The sequence below is a fragment of the Caretta caretta genome, chromosome 6, assembly GCF_965140235.1.
Source record: "Caretta caretta isolate rCarCar2 chromosome 6, rCarCar1.hap1, whole genome shotgun sequence".
In the NCBI taxonomy this organism is placed as follows: Eukaryota; Metazoa; Chordata; order Testudines; family Cheloniidae; genus Caretta; species Caretta caretta.
Window position 1 is genome coordinate 121,517,984 of NC_134211.1, and position 16,834 is coordinate 121,534,817.

At 40.4% G+C, this 16,834-nt stretch overlaps 1 long non-coding RNA gene across 3 annotated transcripts in view; it reads left to right on the forward strand.

Moving 5' to 3' along the window:
• The window catches only part of LOC125638920 (uncharacterized), a 40,094-nt gene that overhangs the window by 19,466 nt on the left and 3,794 nt on the right, over positions 1 to 16,834 (forward strand). Inside the window, exon 1 of one of the 3 annotated variants that reach the window (XR_012669113.1) lies at positions 14,881 to 15,008. The exons of the other annotated variants lie outside the window; for them this stretch is intronic. This is a non-coding gene — a long non-coding RNA (uncharacterized LOC125638920). Of the gene's footprint in view, positions 1 to 14,880; positions 15,009 to 16,834 lie in introns of those variants that run through there. 3 annotated transcript variants of the gene reach the window in all.

Here is a 16,834-nt window from a genome sequence, read left to right on the forward strand (position 1 = left end):
CCCTTCTCTGGGCCTCTTTGTAAATATTGTTGTCTAAATATTAGCATAAACCCTGAATGTAGCAACATTCCAGACACACTGCAGCTGATGAAGCAGGCCAACCCGTTTGAGTTAGAAATATCATTTCTGGAGTGGGGACAGTTGCTCCTGACAATCTACTCTTGGGGTCAAATCTCCTACTGGTATATATCTTTGTTGCTCTAGTAATGTCAGTGGAACTGTGTTGATTCACACTAGCTGAGGATCGGGCCTACTGAGATTAAATTTTTCAAAAGCGAACGAATCCCACGTGTTTTAAAATCAGTCTTACTGGATTCAAAAGAATATATATATTAGATTTCTTTCCAAAGGCATGACTGTCTGAAACACACAGTCAGCTCACTAGTGAGAGTCTGGATTTGCTAGATAGACTGTTTGAGCTGAAACTGGAGTAGATAGCCACGTAAGATACTACTTCTCGGGGAAATAAAATCTGCCATCCTGCTTTTGAACATGCACACACACACACAGACACGCTTTATTGACTAAAATAAAATAATTACAGAGATCACCACTTCTATCTAGTTTGCATACATTGGTTCACTTCTACTTAACACAGAATGAAAGAGATTCAGTCCTTTCTGAGCAATAAAAATGCCTAGAAAAATACAGGTGCACCTCATGACGCAGAAAATAAGGAGCCAGATCTTCAGGTGGTGCAGGCCTGCATCACTCCTGTGAACTCAGTGGGGTAACACTGATTTATACCAGCTGAGAATCAGGCCCCAGGTTTCTGAAATCTCAGGAGCGAGTTCCTGATTGAATTAGAGCTATGGGAGTATTTTAGAGGCCTCAGTGTGCATTTACTTTCTGTTACTGTCAAAAGACCTGTAAATTCTTTGCCCAGGCCTTAGAGCCACCTCCCTCCAGAATTCTGGGAGCTGACATGACGACAGCAAATCAGCATGTTCTCATGTACCATTACTGCCGTGGTAGCCATAGGCATGGATGCAGTAAATGTGTATATAGGGTACCACTCTGCAGGGATTTTCCCCAAATCCTCTGCCCCCTTGTCACCACCCTGGGTTTCCTATGACATGGTCTCAGATACATGCTGCCACCACCAAGCTTCTCACTTGGACATGTTATCTCAGAGAACCCCTCCCTCTGCTCCTTTGTTATAAGGATGCTGTCTCCAGGAGCAGGGGTCCCCTGATAAGTATGGTTGGTGTTCTTCAAAGGTCCCTGCAGGATTCCCATTCACCACCGCTCCACTCCAGACTGAATTAACAAACTTTTAATTTATTATTTACAATTAAAAACCTATGAATGAACTCCAGTACTGATCATCTGGCAGTGCCCACTGTCCTTTTCGAGCCCTGGAAAGTTTTATTCATATCCCAGTTCAGGCTTCTTTTTCATAAGCTACGGAGTCCAACGTTCTTCCAGTCTGATCTCACTACCACCCTGGACCTCTCTCAGCCTTCAGCAAGCCTGACCTGAGCTGCCTCCAGCTGGCAAGTATCTACACTTGTACCACCAATGGTCCTTCTCCCACGGCTGACTTTTGAATGAACACGCGGTGGTGGCTCCCAGCAACCCAAAGTGCACTGACAAAATCCTTGGGTTTCAAACCACTGTCTCTCTTCCAACTATGTATTTTACCTCCCACATACCTTCGACTGAAAATATATACACAACATATACCCTTGACTTCTCCACACCTTGCCTGCACACTCTCTCCCTGTTCTGCTGATACCACACGGTCATCTCTTTGCTCGTAATGGTGCTGACGCTGTGTGTGTGTATGTCCTGGGTTTGATACTTGCCCTTGACCTTAGTGTCTGTGTGTATGTGGCCATGAATTGATGGACGTGTAATAAACAACAGTGAATTATCACCACTTGAGTATATAGTTGGAAGGAGCAGAGGAGCAAAATTGTCCTTTGCTTAGGGCACCGTGACACCTACAGCTAGTTCTGCTTTGCTGGAAATATGGCACCACCTTCCTGAGACGTGGCTCTTCTAGCAGTCTAGAGAGGTAACATATTCTCTCTCATGGGCAGAGAAGAGAACGGTAATAAAATACCCTTTTCTATATGTGGTGTTGATATAGCCGTGTGGGTCCCAGAATATTAGACAAGGTGGGTGTGGCAATATATTTTATTGAACCAACTTCTGTTTGTGAAAGAGACAAGCTTGTGAGCTTACACCTGAAGAAGAGCTCTGTGTAAACTCAAAAAGCTTGTCTGCAATAAAAGATATTCCCTCGCTGACTTTGTCTCTCAATAAAATACCCAATCTGCACATCTGTCAATGGTTGATAATCCCAGGTACCCCCTTTCCCATGAGATTAGACAGTATATCCGTTGCTGTGGCCAATACGGCAATGGTTGCACAGATCGACGTTTACTGAAATCAGAATGATGGGCCAAGTCCTGGCCTCCTAGGAAGTCAATGGGAGTTTTCCCTGGGAACAAGATTTGACCCAAAGTCAGGCACAGTGTATAAAAAGGAATAATAGCTGGTCGGAGTTTGGAGTCTTGATATGCAGAACACCTTCCCGTGCCTTTTACGCAGATCATATTGTTATAGCGTGGGCTTGACCTACTTTACTTTAATAAGCTCATCTGTGTGCAATGAAAAGATAAGCAAAACCACCACTTCCGTTCCAAAAATCTATGCTATCTATATGTACCATCCTTTTTATGGGTGCTGATAAGGACTCGATCGTGCAGTTGTCATGCAGGCAAAACCTTCATTGACATTAAGGAGAGTTTTGCCTGCACAAGGGTGGCAGGATTGGGCCCTGTAATGGAGCCAAAAAGGGTGATATCATCAGACTTTGTAGAGATATTTGGAACTGGAATAATGCTGCATCACCGGATCTGTGTATAAAGCACCTGAAGATGCTCTCTACATCAAGACACAAGTGGCTTCAGGGGAAGATTTTCAAAGGCACAAGGGGCAGATGCCCTCTTCCTGTTGAAAGTCGACGGGCGTTGGGCCCCTAAATCCCATTTGTTCCTTTAACAATCCCTTCTTTACTTTTCAGAGGTGCTAAGCCCAACAGTCTTGAAAGAACATCATTTATCTGCAACAGATTTAGGCTCAAGTTCAGCAAAGCACTTAAGCAAGTGCTTAAAGTTAAGCATGTCCTTAAGTACTTTGCTGAATAGGGATGGAGCCCAGCATAGGCTTAAGCGCTTTGCTGAATCAAAGCTTTAGGCCCAGATCCTCAAAAGTATTTGGGCACCTAACTCCCATTGAGGATCTGGGCCTTAGTCATTTCGTCTAGATATGACACAACCTAACATAGCAGGTAGGAATAATGGGCGAAATCCCACCTGGATGTATGTAGTAGAGACCTGGCCTGACATGAGTGATTAACACATGAAGGGAGGCCTCATTTCCTGAATTCTCCCATTTCCCCCTGCATTTGAGCCTAATCCACTTAGCCTAGCAGTGCTGTACCTGAATGACAAAGGCTGGGGTCGAACTGAGACCTGGGGAAGCTGAGTGGAAAGAGGTCTCATAAGGAATCCCAGCTATATAACTCCACTGAAGTCAAGGGAGTTACACCCCAGAAGAATTTGGACCATCATGGTTTGACAGTGATGCGAAGCAAGGCAGAGAACTGTATCTCAACTAGCAGAACTGCAATGGGTGGCTTTTACCTCAGGGAATAAATGCCCCCAACACTTAAGGGTCAAGAGCACCGTCACTTACTATTCCTAATGTTAATACTTGGTACCGTGGGACATCTCGAGTTCATGTTCTTTCTAGTTAATAATAGCCTTTGTGCAGGCCTTCCTTTCCTAGGAGGGAAGGCTAATGCAATACTCACCGAGTTGCAGCTGCTGGCTTGGAACCGTCAATAGGTCCTAAACCTACCCCCACATAGGAAAGACATAGAGATTATATAGACTCCTACTACCTCCAATTATAGTAAGAGCAACAATTATAAGGCTGTACTCCTACAGCCACCCTAGGGAGAAAATGAGAGGGGAAATGTTCCATTAGCCTAATGAAGAGCGTGTACTGAGAGCTCCAGTCAATTTTTCTCACTATTAGCCCCTCCAGCGTGACACTAACACACAAGGGAAGCAGGAATCATAGGGTAACAATTAAAGTTTCTGGCAATCGGCCCTTATGATGTACATGCCTCTAACCTGATGAGAAAATTAAAAAGAGTCACATTTACATTTTCTCACCATTAGCTTCTGCAATCTACGATGCGTCGTTTGCTGATGAGAGAGCGAGCAAATACAAGTTTGTCTCGGATCAGGTGTGCATGATGCCTATACAATGTCATCAGACCTGGGCAGTGTAGCACTGTGTGTCCAGAGTCGTTGTCAAATGTTCTTGCTAGTCCTGGAGTCAATGGAAGGCACACAGAGATGGTTAAGTTTTTTGTTATTTAACAGAGATGAAAGAGTTGCTGTTAAATTTTCACCCCACTTAAAGAGGGGAAAGGTGGACAGAAATGATGTGGGTAATTTTCTGGTGTATACTGCCACTGCAATACCTTATAAAAGAGGAAAAACAAGACAGAGAAGGAATAGAGGCTTAGGAGATGGAAAAAGTTGGGCCCTTAATGTGTGTGATTAACAATGTAGGGACAATCTCAGCCATCGCATAATTGGATATAATACCCATTGAGCTCAATGAGAGTTGCATCCTTTTGTACTAGGGGCGAATCTGGTCCATATGGTAGCCAAAATTGAAAACCAGCATTTACCAAGAATTGCCACAACACGGTACCTGACATACCCTAGTTATTATCTATTATAAAACCAGGGAAATCCTGCAGTATCTCAGATATCACAGTGTAGCCAATGTTGGTGGAAACTGACATTTTGATGGTGACTGCTAAGTGACACAGATTAGGTACTTCCCAGTGTAAGTGGGCACAGCTCTGTTGGGAGAGTTGCCCCGATTTACACTAAAGATAAATTTGACTCTATTTTCTAGTCGCTGCTCAGGTGACAAGTTGCAATTGGCTGGATGGTTGCATCATCGAGCCAGATTTACGCTGGCCATGGATCTGGTCCATAATCTATAATGGCTTTATTTCCACATCCTATAAAATGTAAATTGGATAAACTACAATGGCAGTAAAATCAGTAAAAAGAAAAGGAGGACTTGTGGCACCTTAGAGACTAACCAATTTATTTGAGCATGAGCTTCATGAGCTACAGCTCATGCGTTTCCATGGTATGCATCCGATGAAGTGAGCTGTAGCTCACGAAAGCTCATGCTCAAATAAATTGGTTAGTCTCTAAGGTGCCACAAGTCCTCCTTTTCTTTTTGCGAATACAGACTAACACGGCTGTTACTCTGAAACCAGTAAAATCAGTGCGTTTAGCAGGGACTGAAAACACTTCCCAAGCCAGTTAACTGGAGGCCTGGCTCAACAATTAATCCCCAGAATTAATGTGTTCAGTCTGCAGTGCTCACCGCACAAGGTGATCTGCACAGGTACCATTCCGTGCAGTGTGTGAAAGACCAGGCAGATATCCTGGCATGATTGTAGTTCATTGTGAGTCACACCTGAAGTCTTCATTGGCAGACTACCTCTCTGATTCAAACTTGGTGGTAATTATCTCAGTGGTTGCTTAACCATTATGAAATAAACGAAGACCACGGCATGCTAATTTCTTTGTGCAGCCTTTGATAATAATCAGCTCTTACCCAGAGTTGTCACAGTCCTCAGTTTCTCCAGTTGGCTGATTTTTTCAAAAACTGTTTGAGCTTCAAAGCCATCCAAGGGATGTAGGTGCACAAATTTAATGGGAGTTTTACACCTAAATCCCACCGTTTATTTTGAAAAAATCAAATGTGGCTTGTACTTCATCATAGGACCAACATCTGGAAAACCTGAACTGGATTGATTGCTCAATTGCTCAATGGATTGATGAAGAGTGAATGCATCCATATTAGTGCCTGTTATCTTTCACCCATGTCTCTGGTTGTTAACAGCTTGGAGCCATATTGCTTTAAAGGAAGCTTTTCGTTTGATCTATAATATTGCAAAACCAAGAGCTGCACTGACAGTTTCTGGAGAAATTATAGGATGTAAAGAACCCCCCCTCCCTTGTCTCCGCACACCTGGAGAAATGGTGATCCACTGAGAGACGAAGGAGGAACGTTAGAAATAGAGGGAGATGGAGCAGAAGGAAGGTGTGCGTGGTGAGAGCAAATCTGAATCCTCTCCTGGCATCTGCATTAGCTAATGGCAGTGGCACTAAAAGCTGGCTTCCCTGAGTGTTTTATGTGGTAATTTCTGAGCCAGTGAGTGCTACGTGGTAACGCTGAATTCCACTTTTAACCCAGTTAAGAGATAAGAAATTATTATTATTATAATTACTGTGCTCTTACTTTATTGGTTAAATTAACATTCAGTTGTTGGGGATGCTGTGCTATATACAATCTTATTTCACCTACTGTGCCTTCAAATTCATCCTGTCACAGCAACAGCATGGCAGCATGAAAAAAAGCTTTTAACAAATAGGTAAATACATGCCTCTGGGGAATGCAGAGGGCTCATTATGTTAGCTTCTGTACATTTGTGGATGGAAAAAAAAAGCTAAAAATAAGTTGAACTAAAAATATTAGAAAATATCTAACATTTTTCAAAAAGTTTCTGTGATTAAAAAAGTCCAGAAAATGACATTTATTTCTATGTTATTTTATTTAACCAGTCCCAGACCTTGGGCCTACTAAAGTCGATGGGCCAGAGTCCTGGGTCTGGTAACATCCCTTTAGACCACTGGAATGTAAATGCTACTAGAGACGCTCTGTAGCTTAATAGATTGTTAAGTAGCCAGGGATCCAGAAAATTGGAGTGCTAGACCATGGTTGAATCTTTGTGCATCATTTTTCTCCATCTGTGAAATGAGAATAATGATACTGATCTCCTTTGTAAAATGCTTCAAGATTAATTATTAAAATAATCTTAAACTTGCCCCAGATGGGCAGCTAAGGATTGAGTAGTTAAAATGGGCACTACAGTCTCTTCTTAATGAAATCATACTTTTGAAAAAGAAAACTTAGGGAACAAGCTTCCTCCCACTTGTTTAATGCATCCATTCTTAGTGCACCATAAACTTGGGATTGCATCCAGTTGAATTGCAGTATGTAACATATCTCCATAGCTACATTAGAAACTGATAGATTTTATCAAAACATCGTCTGGATCAGAGCACAAAATAGCTTTGGACGTTGATGATATCTTGTCATATTTGCAGGATTGAGAAGCATAATTAAGAATTATAGAACAATTGATGTTGGAATTTAGGCAGGCAAGAGGCTTCAAAATAAATTACAATAAAATCTGAAAGTTTGGGAATGAAAACTCCTGCAAGGGTCAAAACTAACTGTTGTCAACTACACACATTTAAATGGGTAATAAGGTCTTTAAAATATTTAGGAATAAACATTGTGGAGAAACAAAAATCTTTTCACAGCCAATTACCCTCCACCATGGCGTAAAATAATTTAAAAAATTGGTGGGAGGGAACAAATAAGAAATGCCTTGGCTAGGTAAGGTAGCCTTGGTAAAGATGGATGTTCCCCCAAAGTTATTATTTTTGTTTCAGTGCATCCCTATTGGTATCCCTGACATTAAAACCATGGCAGGGTGCACTATTAAAATTCAGATAGAAACATAAAAGATTGTGACAGGGCAAGCTTCTGCCCCTGCCTTCTGCTGTGTCTATACAGGCTCAGAGACCTTCCGCTGTTCAGCACCCTGGTGCAGTTAATTTGCATTTTCTCTTCCCACACCTTGCTGAGCCACACACCATATTATTTACGGTGTGGCCTCAGTTCTCTGCCAAGAAAGGAGAGCCAGCCCACAAACCCTTCCTGGGCCTTCTTATATCTCCTGTGTTAATGGGCCAATTTACTCATTAGTCCTCCCCAGCCCATTCTAAGCCACAAATCAGGCCCATCAGGTCCACCCTGTGGGGAATGAATTGATGTTTAAGTGTCCAGGGTGCTGTCTCACCTGTTGGTTCCCTGTCACACAGACTACGGGCGAGTTCTAAACGTGTATGTAAGCCTACAAAGCAGGAGGGACTAGCTTTCCCTAAATTATCTTTTTATTATGCATTACACTTAAAGATGGGATCTGTTGGTTTAACAATAGATGATCCAAACACTGGGTAAAACTTGAACAATACTGGAGCCCAAATATAGCTATTTATAGTAATTGTTGGGTTAAAAAGAAATTTAGGTCACCCCAAATAAAAATACAACCATTCATCCAGACCACCTTACCAGCTTTGGATAAATGTTATAAACTCCTGCAACCACAGCTCTCTCCATTAGCTACTTTCATTGATAATCAGGGAGTTTATCCCTAGGAAACATTATAGTGGCTAGTCTTTGTGGGTCAGAACTGAGATTACTCAATTTGGACAGCTGCTCCTGGATCCTGATTTCAAATCATACCAAGAGATATGTCGTAACATAAATAATACAAAGATCTCATATGTTCAGTATTTACAGATCAAACATTTTATTGTGAAATCTGGGTACAAGACAGCTTTATCTAGACCCTTAACAACACTGGAGGAGTTGACCCAGGACCAAGCTGAAACAAAAGGTTGAATTACTAATATATGTACAATGTTGATTGAAAAAGACGTTGGTAAGAAAAGAATCCAGACAAAAAGATGGAAGAGGGATTTAGACAAAGAAACTGATCTGGATGAGTGGGTCTCTCTATGGGAAAGAGGATACATGTCTTCAACTTGTGTAGCACAGAACAAAAATGTTTATAAATTACCACAGCGGTGGCATTTGACTCCAGTTAAGATCCATTGTATTTTAGCCACTAGGGAGGTGCTCTGTTGGAGGGGTTGCAGGGAAAAGGGGGGATTATTTGCACATATGTTGGTTGTGTCCAGGAATAAGATGGATTTGGGGGCGGGGGGGAATTATGAAAGAGGTTCATCTTATGACAAAATACCAGCTTCCCAGAGATCCCCTGACCTGCTTCCCTATTGCTCCAGAAAAGGATCTGCATTTTAAACAGAATGACAAATTCATTTCTTTTTTATTGTTAGCCGCAAGACTTTGTACTGCACATTATTAGAAAAATGTGACCCCTCTTTCTACAGAAGCGTGGTATAGTAAAATGTGGACTGTCCTTATAATAGAAAAGCTTTTACACCATGTACGTAGGCAAGAGACGTGCCAAAAAGAGGATGGGCATTTAGAAATGTGGTCACCGTTTCTAGCATATCCAGTGGAGGAGGGGTCCCCAGCCAGCAAGCCAGAATCTTTAGTCAGGTTCTTTGAATATTAACCTGATCCTGAATAAGTAATTAGAAATATACAATGAAGTATGTTACCATTTTATTGTACCCTTAATAACAAGTTTAATAAAAAAAAAGAAAAGAAGCAGCCGATAGATTTTCAACGTGCACAGCTCACATGGGTTGCTATTGTCTAAAGCATAACAGCCGCTCTCTCTGAGCAAAGATGTAATTTGGGCAATTGGCAGCACGTATCCAGCTCTGATGGGAAAATTATGGTAATCCCACCTGTAGTGCAGCTCCTAGGATCCTGAGTCTGCAAAATGTGAAGTATGGAACTTTCCTCATCTAAGCAGCCTCAGGCTGGGTGCACTTAAGGGGCAGGAGGCGAAGGAGGCCCTAAGCCACCTTTCTACCTCCCCTGATCCGAAGACCGGCTGAGAGCCAAACCAGCCCCTGGCACAAGCAAGAGCAGCTGAAGCTCTGCTCTGGTCTGTGCTGCCTATGAAGAGTCAGAGATATTTAGCACTCCACTTCCACATTCAAAGCACTTGACAAACAGAGTAAAGGCAGGACCAGAGTGCAAGATGCTCTAGCCATTCCTGGCTGGCAGATGGGGTCAGACAGGATACTACACCCCCCTCGCCCCCCAGGCTACTCCAATCTGTGCTGGAGCTATGGCTAAGGCCAGTGTCGAACTGGCCCAAGGATCAGGGGGCTGCAACCAACTCCCTTCCCCTCCCCCTCCTCCGCCCTCCTCCGCCCACTGCATCTCAGATGTGACCAAGCTCAAATATCAAGAGGGCGAAAAGTGAAACAGTGAAAAAGTCAGAATCCATCCTGTTCAATTAGCAAAACCCATTCTATTTAATTAACATGCCATTTAATTAATTAAATCTTTAGAACAATGATACTCAGACTAAAGGAGTACTTGCAGCACCTTAGAGACTAAATTGGTGAGTCTCTAAGGTGCCACACGTCCTCCTTTTCTTTTTGCCAATACAGCCTAACTCGGCTGCTCCTCTGATACTCAGACTGAGGCTGGCAAGCTACAAGTGGCTCTTTAATGGGTCTCCTGCAGCTCTTTGCAGCACAGGATATTAAAACACTGTGTGACTGAATTATTAACCCATCTAAGTTATTAACCAATCAGGATGCTTTTACTATATTATATAGACTATATATTTAAACAGCATGACAGGGCAAATATTTAGTTTATATATAAATATACACACACACATAAACTAAACGTTTGCCATCAGACTGTTTAAATAGGACTATACAGTACTCTAGTAAATGAAACAATGAATTCACACTACTGTGGCTTTTTGGGGTAATGCTGATCGTTTATTTGGCTCCTGAATCACTGAGGTCTGAGTATCACTGCTTTAGAACATCCTAAATTAACTGTGAATGAGGAGCACAGAATGATTTTGCCAATGGCATGTTTTCCAGGTAATACATACAGACATTGCGATAATTAAGATTGCTTCTGTGTGTGTATGTGTGTGTGTGTATAGATAGATATGAAATGGATGCATTTACTATTGTTGGTTAAGTGCCCACAATATACCCAGTGCTGTACAAGATGCAAAGTGAAGACAGTCTTGCCCCCAGAGGGCTTGCCATCTAATAGACACAAACGGAGAAGATGGAGCACTCTAGGAAGGCCAGAGAAAGGAACAAATTTCTCTGATCTATTGTTGCAAAACACACTAGAGACAAGTGGTTCAGCTAATGAAGAACCAACCACATCACATCATCTCATAGGATGGACAAATTCTAACGCATCAAGACACAAGGCTTCTGAAATGTCAGTGAGACGGATCTAGAGCTAGTGCAAATTGTCCTAGCTCCACTTGACATCAGCAGAAATGTGCTCATCATTATCATTTGGAGAACCGGCCCCTATGTAATTTTCTTTTGACCAGAGCAGAGGATTGTCATTGCAAGATCATGGAGAGAATGGAGCAGGAGCAATAGATATTGTCACTCTAGAGCCATAAGTACCAATGCAGGATTTAGAACCTTTATTATTAACAACCTAATTAATAATCTTTAGAATTAGTATTAATGGCCATTGGTTTGAGCGCTTAATACAATGCTTTTTGTCTAGTTTTTTTTTTTTATTCTACAAGCTAACATAGTGTTGTTGCAATGTAAAATAGCAACTAGGAAATAAATTTGGTGGAAGGACATACAGATGATATGCTAGCTCTCTTCTGCCACACAATTCAACCATCTACTGCCCTTTTACAGTAAAAGGGTTCAGTGTAAATTGCAGCGTAACATGCAATTATTCTTTCTACAGGCTAACTATGGATGTTTTCCCACGCATATTTGATCACTATATTCAATTACACATCCATTTAAACAATACACACTCGTTTGCAGTTCTGTGAGGCTTTGATTTTTCTCTTTGAACAGATTGTTTGCTATGTGTGCTGAAGATCAGCAGCACAATTGCATGAAGCATGTGTGAAGTCTTATGAGTAAAATTATCTTAATTTAAAAATAACTTGATTTATTGTCTGGAAAAAATCTCCTTCCCTCCCAATACGGGCTCCTGAAAAGAATAATTTATGGGGCAAGCTCTCTCTAAAGTATAATCTTCAGACCTGAGTTTGCTTTCACTTGGTTAGCTGTGGGAAATATGAGCAAAATTGGAATGCTTTTGGGTTTTTTCTTCAAAATAAAGTGCTCAATTCTGTTAGCAGTTCTGCACAACAAGGCAGCCCCTTCAGTGAATTTGAAGATGCAACTAATAAATTTCCAACACTTCAATAAATAGAATTTAAATGTTAGTCATTATAATGCCTCTATTGTTAATGCCAAACCTGGATTTTTCAACCTCTGACTCCCAGCAATGACTAGCTGAGTAGCAACAGCATAGTGCTGAAAGAATTTTTCAACAGCAATTTGCTTGTTCCAATTTGCTTTTCAAGGTTTGTGATCAGGATTGCTATAGAGCCGGTAAAAGGATCTAGTTCTATTAATTTGGCCCAGTCATTTCTCTTGTTCTAGTCATATTTAGTTTCTTTGGCAGTTCCACTGAGTAAGTTAATTGAATCAGAAGTGCCACCAGTAGCCCGTGTGCAGTTCTACGGTTTCACATATAAAACCTGCTCCTCTCTGCTGCAGAAATAGATATGCTGCACCTGGTGAGAAGGTGAAGAAATGTGGAAATGACTGTTTTAGAGACATTTCTGCGCTATATCTTAAGTTGCTTGTTCCTCCCTTCCTTTTCAAATAGATCATACAATAAAACAGTGTTTTACATTTTGCATGCTATGTAATATCAATTATACCAGAGCACAATTCATTGGACAAAACATAATGAAAAAGGGAAATGTAATAGACTCCATTTTTAGTAGAATTGCATTTTAAATAATGAAGTGATTCTGTAAAAATGGCAAGATGTCATTCCATGTTGATTCTCTCGCTTTGATTCGAGGTCAAATTTGCAAAGATTTTTTTTTTCCAATTGCCAACTCTGCAAACTCATCCTGGAGTCCTTCCTGCTTCCACAGAACTACAAGTAATTATATTAAACCAGCCAAATTCTGCCCTTGCCTACATCATAAATAGGCTTGGAATGATTAGATTTTTGTTGGTAAATGTCAGTAAACGTCAATTTCACTATGCACACACAAATCGATGAAACATTTCTATCAGTAATAATCAATATGTACAGATAGGCAAAGAAATATAAAAATGTTGCTTGAGAACTTCTTAGAAGTTGATTTAAGGATATTTACTTTGTATATTTTAACATGTGATGTTGACAATTTGTGTTTTAACAGTTATCAAGCTTTAACTTTTTGAATCTCAGCATCTACGGTCATTGAATAATTTCCATCTGACCCTGTCTATTGACTGATTCCCCCATAATTTCCCACACCTGTGTAAATTTAAATTGATACAATTGTAAAAAAACCCCACACCTTTTAAAATCCATAGTTTTGCAGAACTGTGAAAATTCAAATAGATAAATGTAGAAAACAATGCTTTAGAATATCCATTGATATTATCCTTTGAACCTAATCATCGAAATGTGGGGCTGGAAGGGACCTCCAGAGGTCATCAAGTCTGGCCCCTGCGCTGAGGCCGGACCAAGTAAACCTTGACCATCCTGGACAGGTATTTGCCCAACTGTTCTTCAAAACCTCCAATGACGGGAATTCCACAACTGACCTTGGAAGCCTATTCCAGAGTTTAACTACCCTTATACCTAGAAAGTTTTCCCTAATATCCAACCTAAATCTCCTTTGCTGCAGATTAAGCCCATTAGTTATTGCCCTACATTTAGAGCCCCATCACCTTCAAATTAAATATCTAAACCCCTCTTGCTCTCAGCAAGTTGCGAGAAGTGTAAACAAGGGGAGAATTTGGCTCTACAGTACTTAATTAACAATTCTACAAGGGATTTGCAAAAGCACCTAAACTATTTAGGAGCCCAACTCCCATTGAAAAGCAAATGAATTTATGCTCCTAAATCACTTAGGGCCAGATTTGTAAAGTTATTTAGGTGCCTCAAGAGGCAGATAGGTGCCTAGTGGGATTTCAAAGAAAACAAGTTGTCTGATTTCCATTGATTTCAGCAAATCCCATTCACCTAGGCCCAATTAGTCCCATAATTATCCCTGCCTTAACTGTCCCCAAGTCCTTAAGGCATCACCACCCTTTGGCTGAGGAGGGCAGTGGATTTGGGGAAAACTCCGACAAGAACGCTACACAGTTGCTTAATTGTGTGCGTCAGCCGTTGTGGCTCCTGGCAGGTGTAAAGCTAAGTGCATGCACAGGTGTCTGCAGAATCAGAACCTTGGTGATGTGAGGCATTTCTCCAGTCTCCGTGATCTCTAAAGATAAGCAAGCTGTGCCTGTAATACTGCAGGCAAGCACCTTTCAACTGGAAGAGCAATAAGCACATGAATAAACTAAGAAAGGATGGGGAACTGAACAGCTGAACCTGGCCTGACAGAATACTTTGGCCCATTTTAGTTATTAGAGAGACAGCATAAACTTGCAGTGAAAACCAAATATTTTGTGTTTGCATGGTGTCTAGCACACAAATATCCTGATCCATGACGGAGGCGCTTAGGAACAACAGAAATACACATCAATAAGAAATATTTCATCATTCTCATCAATTCTGCAGTGGACTTTTTTTTTTTTAAATGAGTAGATTTTTTCACTGCCGCCAGGGGGCAGAAAAGGCCTTTGAAGAGTATAATTTTCCATAACAGCCATACTCCTAACTAAAATTCCTGACGACACTAACGTTTTCCACTTTTCTGAGTAATTCCTACCTCTTTTACAAATAATATGTTGACCCGTCATATCCTACAACGTTAAAACAGTGACCTGTGCGAAGGATGATGCTTTACGAACTATATAATCTAGAGGTGTTACCAGCTGATCAACAAAGAGAACACAGTGTCACACTAATTTTTGTTAATGTTATTTTTTCTAATTATTCTAATTTCATGAACTGTTTATTTCTTAAGAAATTCAAGAATGTTTTAACAACATTAATTGGGATAAAAACTTTTAACTTAATAAGGGCGGAGTATTATCCTTAACCTCGTATTTCCTGGAAGTTTATTATTATTTGTTTGAATTTATTTCTATTGTTAGGGAACTGACATGCAAATACCTTAAACACAATACAGCTGTTCAATAACAAATTTTTTGCATCTTCATTACACATACAGTACAAACCAATGAAGCCACTGCACTTTGCTTCCTGCTCATCTTGGAGAGGTACAGTCCAAACATTTTGTATTATTCATATAGATAAAATGAATTTTGCTAAATTGTTTGATTTGGTAATTAATTATCTTAATTTAGTAACTAATTATCTAACATCAGCTAATCAGTAGAAAGATTAGCCTGGTTTGGTTTTTTGTTTTTGTTTCTTTAAGTATGTCACAATTATTATGTCACTGAGTTCCTTTCTGAGACCTGAGGAAGAGCTCTCTGTAGCTCTTTCACCAACAGAAGTTGGTCCAGTAAAATATATTACCTCACCCATCTGGTCTTACAATTATTATGTAGGTTAAATTCTTGTTGGTTTATTTTCTAGGTTTAATTTCTCTTCCCTCCCAAGAATGTTATGAAATTGATATGATCATCACAGTAAATACACAGAATACTTTGTTACATACACCTGTTTTTAACTGAATAACTGTAACATTTTATTTACCAGAGACCCTAACAGCACCCTCAGCAGCCTTTACAAACTCTCATGTAACTCCAGATTTTGGCATTTCTTAAAAAGGGATTTCTTTTTAAAACCCACTACACTGTAATGGCTCTTAAGAAGCTGTTACTGTCTAGAGTGTAAATCCTTCTTAGTGTGTGTATTAGTGACCTGATAGACTGTGATGGAGCCTTCCAGGAACCATTGTGTTGATTCAGCTGTGAGGCATGTGCAATAAGTTTGCTTTCTGAAATCCATATGAAATTTTCACTGAAATGAGGATGGGGGACTGAATCAGAATGGAATATCCAAGTCAAGCTTATTCCCCGGTGCCCTAAAACACTCATGCTATAGATCAGCTGTTTACAAATTCAGGCTTTTTTAAGTAATAGAATACTAGCAAAAAAATGCATTTTAAGAACTTTTTAAAGTTCAGTCATGAACTTAAAAGTAGCCACACATAGCTTCTAATGCCCTGATTCTGCAAAGACTTAAGCACCCAGGCCCTCAAAGGTATTCACGCTCCTAACTTCCATAGAAATCAACCTTTGATGATCTGGGCCAGGGTTAACTTAACTTATGACCTGAATGGGAACGACTCACAAGGCATAAAGTTAAGCATGTGCAGGATCAGAGCCTAAATTAGGAATAAAATAAATGTTCTCTTGGGATAACCTTTTTGATTAACATTCATTTATGTGCAAATAGTAAAGCCTTAAAATGAGAGCGGGTAGAGTGAAAATGCTGGCAGTCACCTTACCTGAAATGACATAAACAATATTGCCTTCCTTTTCTTATTTCACTAAAAATAAATACAGTCTGAGGCCCCTGGCCTGCAACGAGAACCACAGTGGCAGACCCAGCTACAGAATCAAGGTCTTATTCTTATACTACCATCCATATCTCATATTTTGCAGATTACATTAGTACAAAGTTATTTAATAAGTCAGAAGGCAAGACAGAGAGAGGGATGTTAGAGAATGCATAAACAAGGGCGGGGGGATATAGATTCAGATGAGAGACCACCAGCAAATCTAAGTTTGAAAAACGTGCTTCTAGTGAACCCTTTTTTCCCTCATCAATCATAATATGTGTTCCTTTAAAAATATTTTATGGAACAAAATATAGAACTATGTGTGTATTGAATCTGACAATAGCCATGTAGATATAGCAGGGATTTTCCAGCCCAAGACAAGAGGTCAACACCACACTGGACTTCTAAGGGGAAAAAGCTTAATAGATTAAGATAGAGAATTGTGTGTTTTAGTATCTTTTTCAAAACCATGGATCCTTCACACACGCCACATGCTGTTCGGTAATCAAATGGAAACTGGAGGACCAGCTTTGCAGAACAGAAGCTCTTCTCTCACTAGAAGACAAGGCCCTT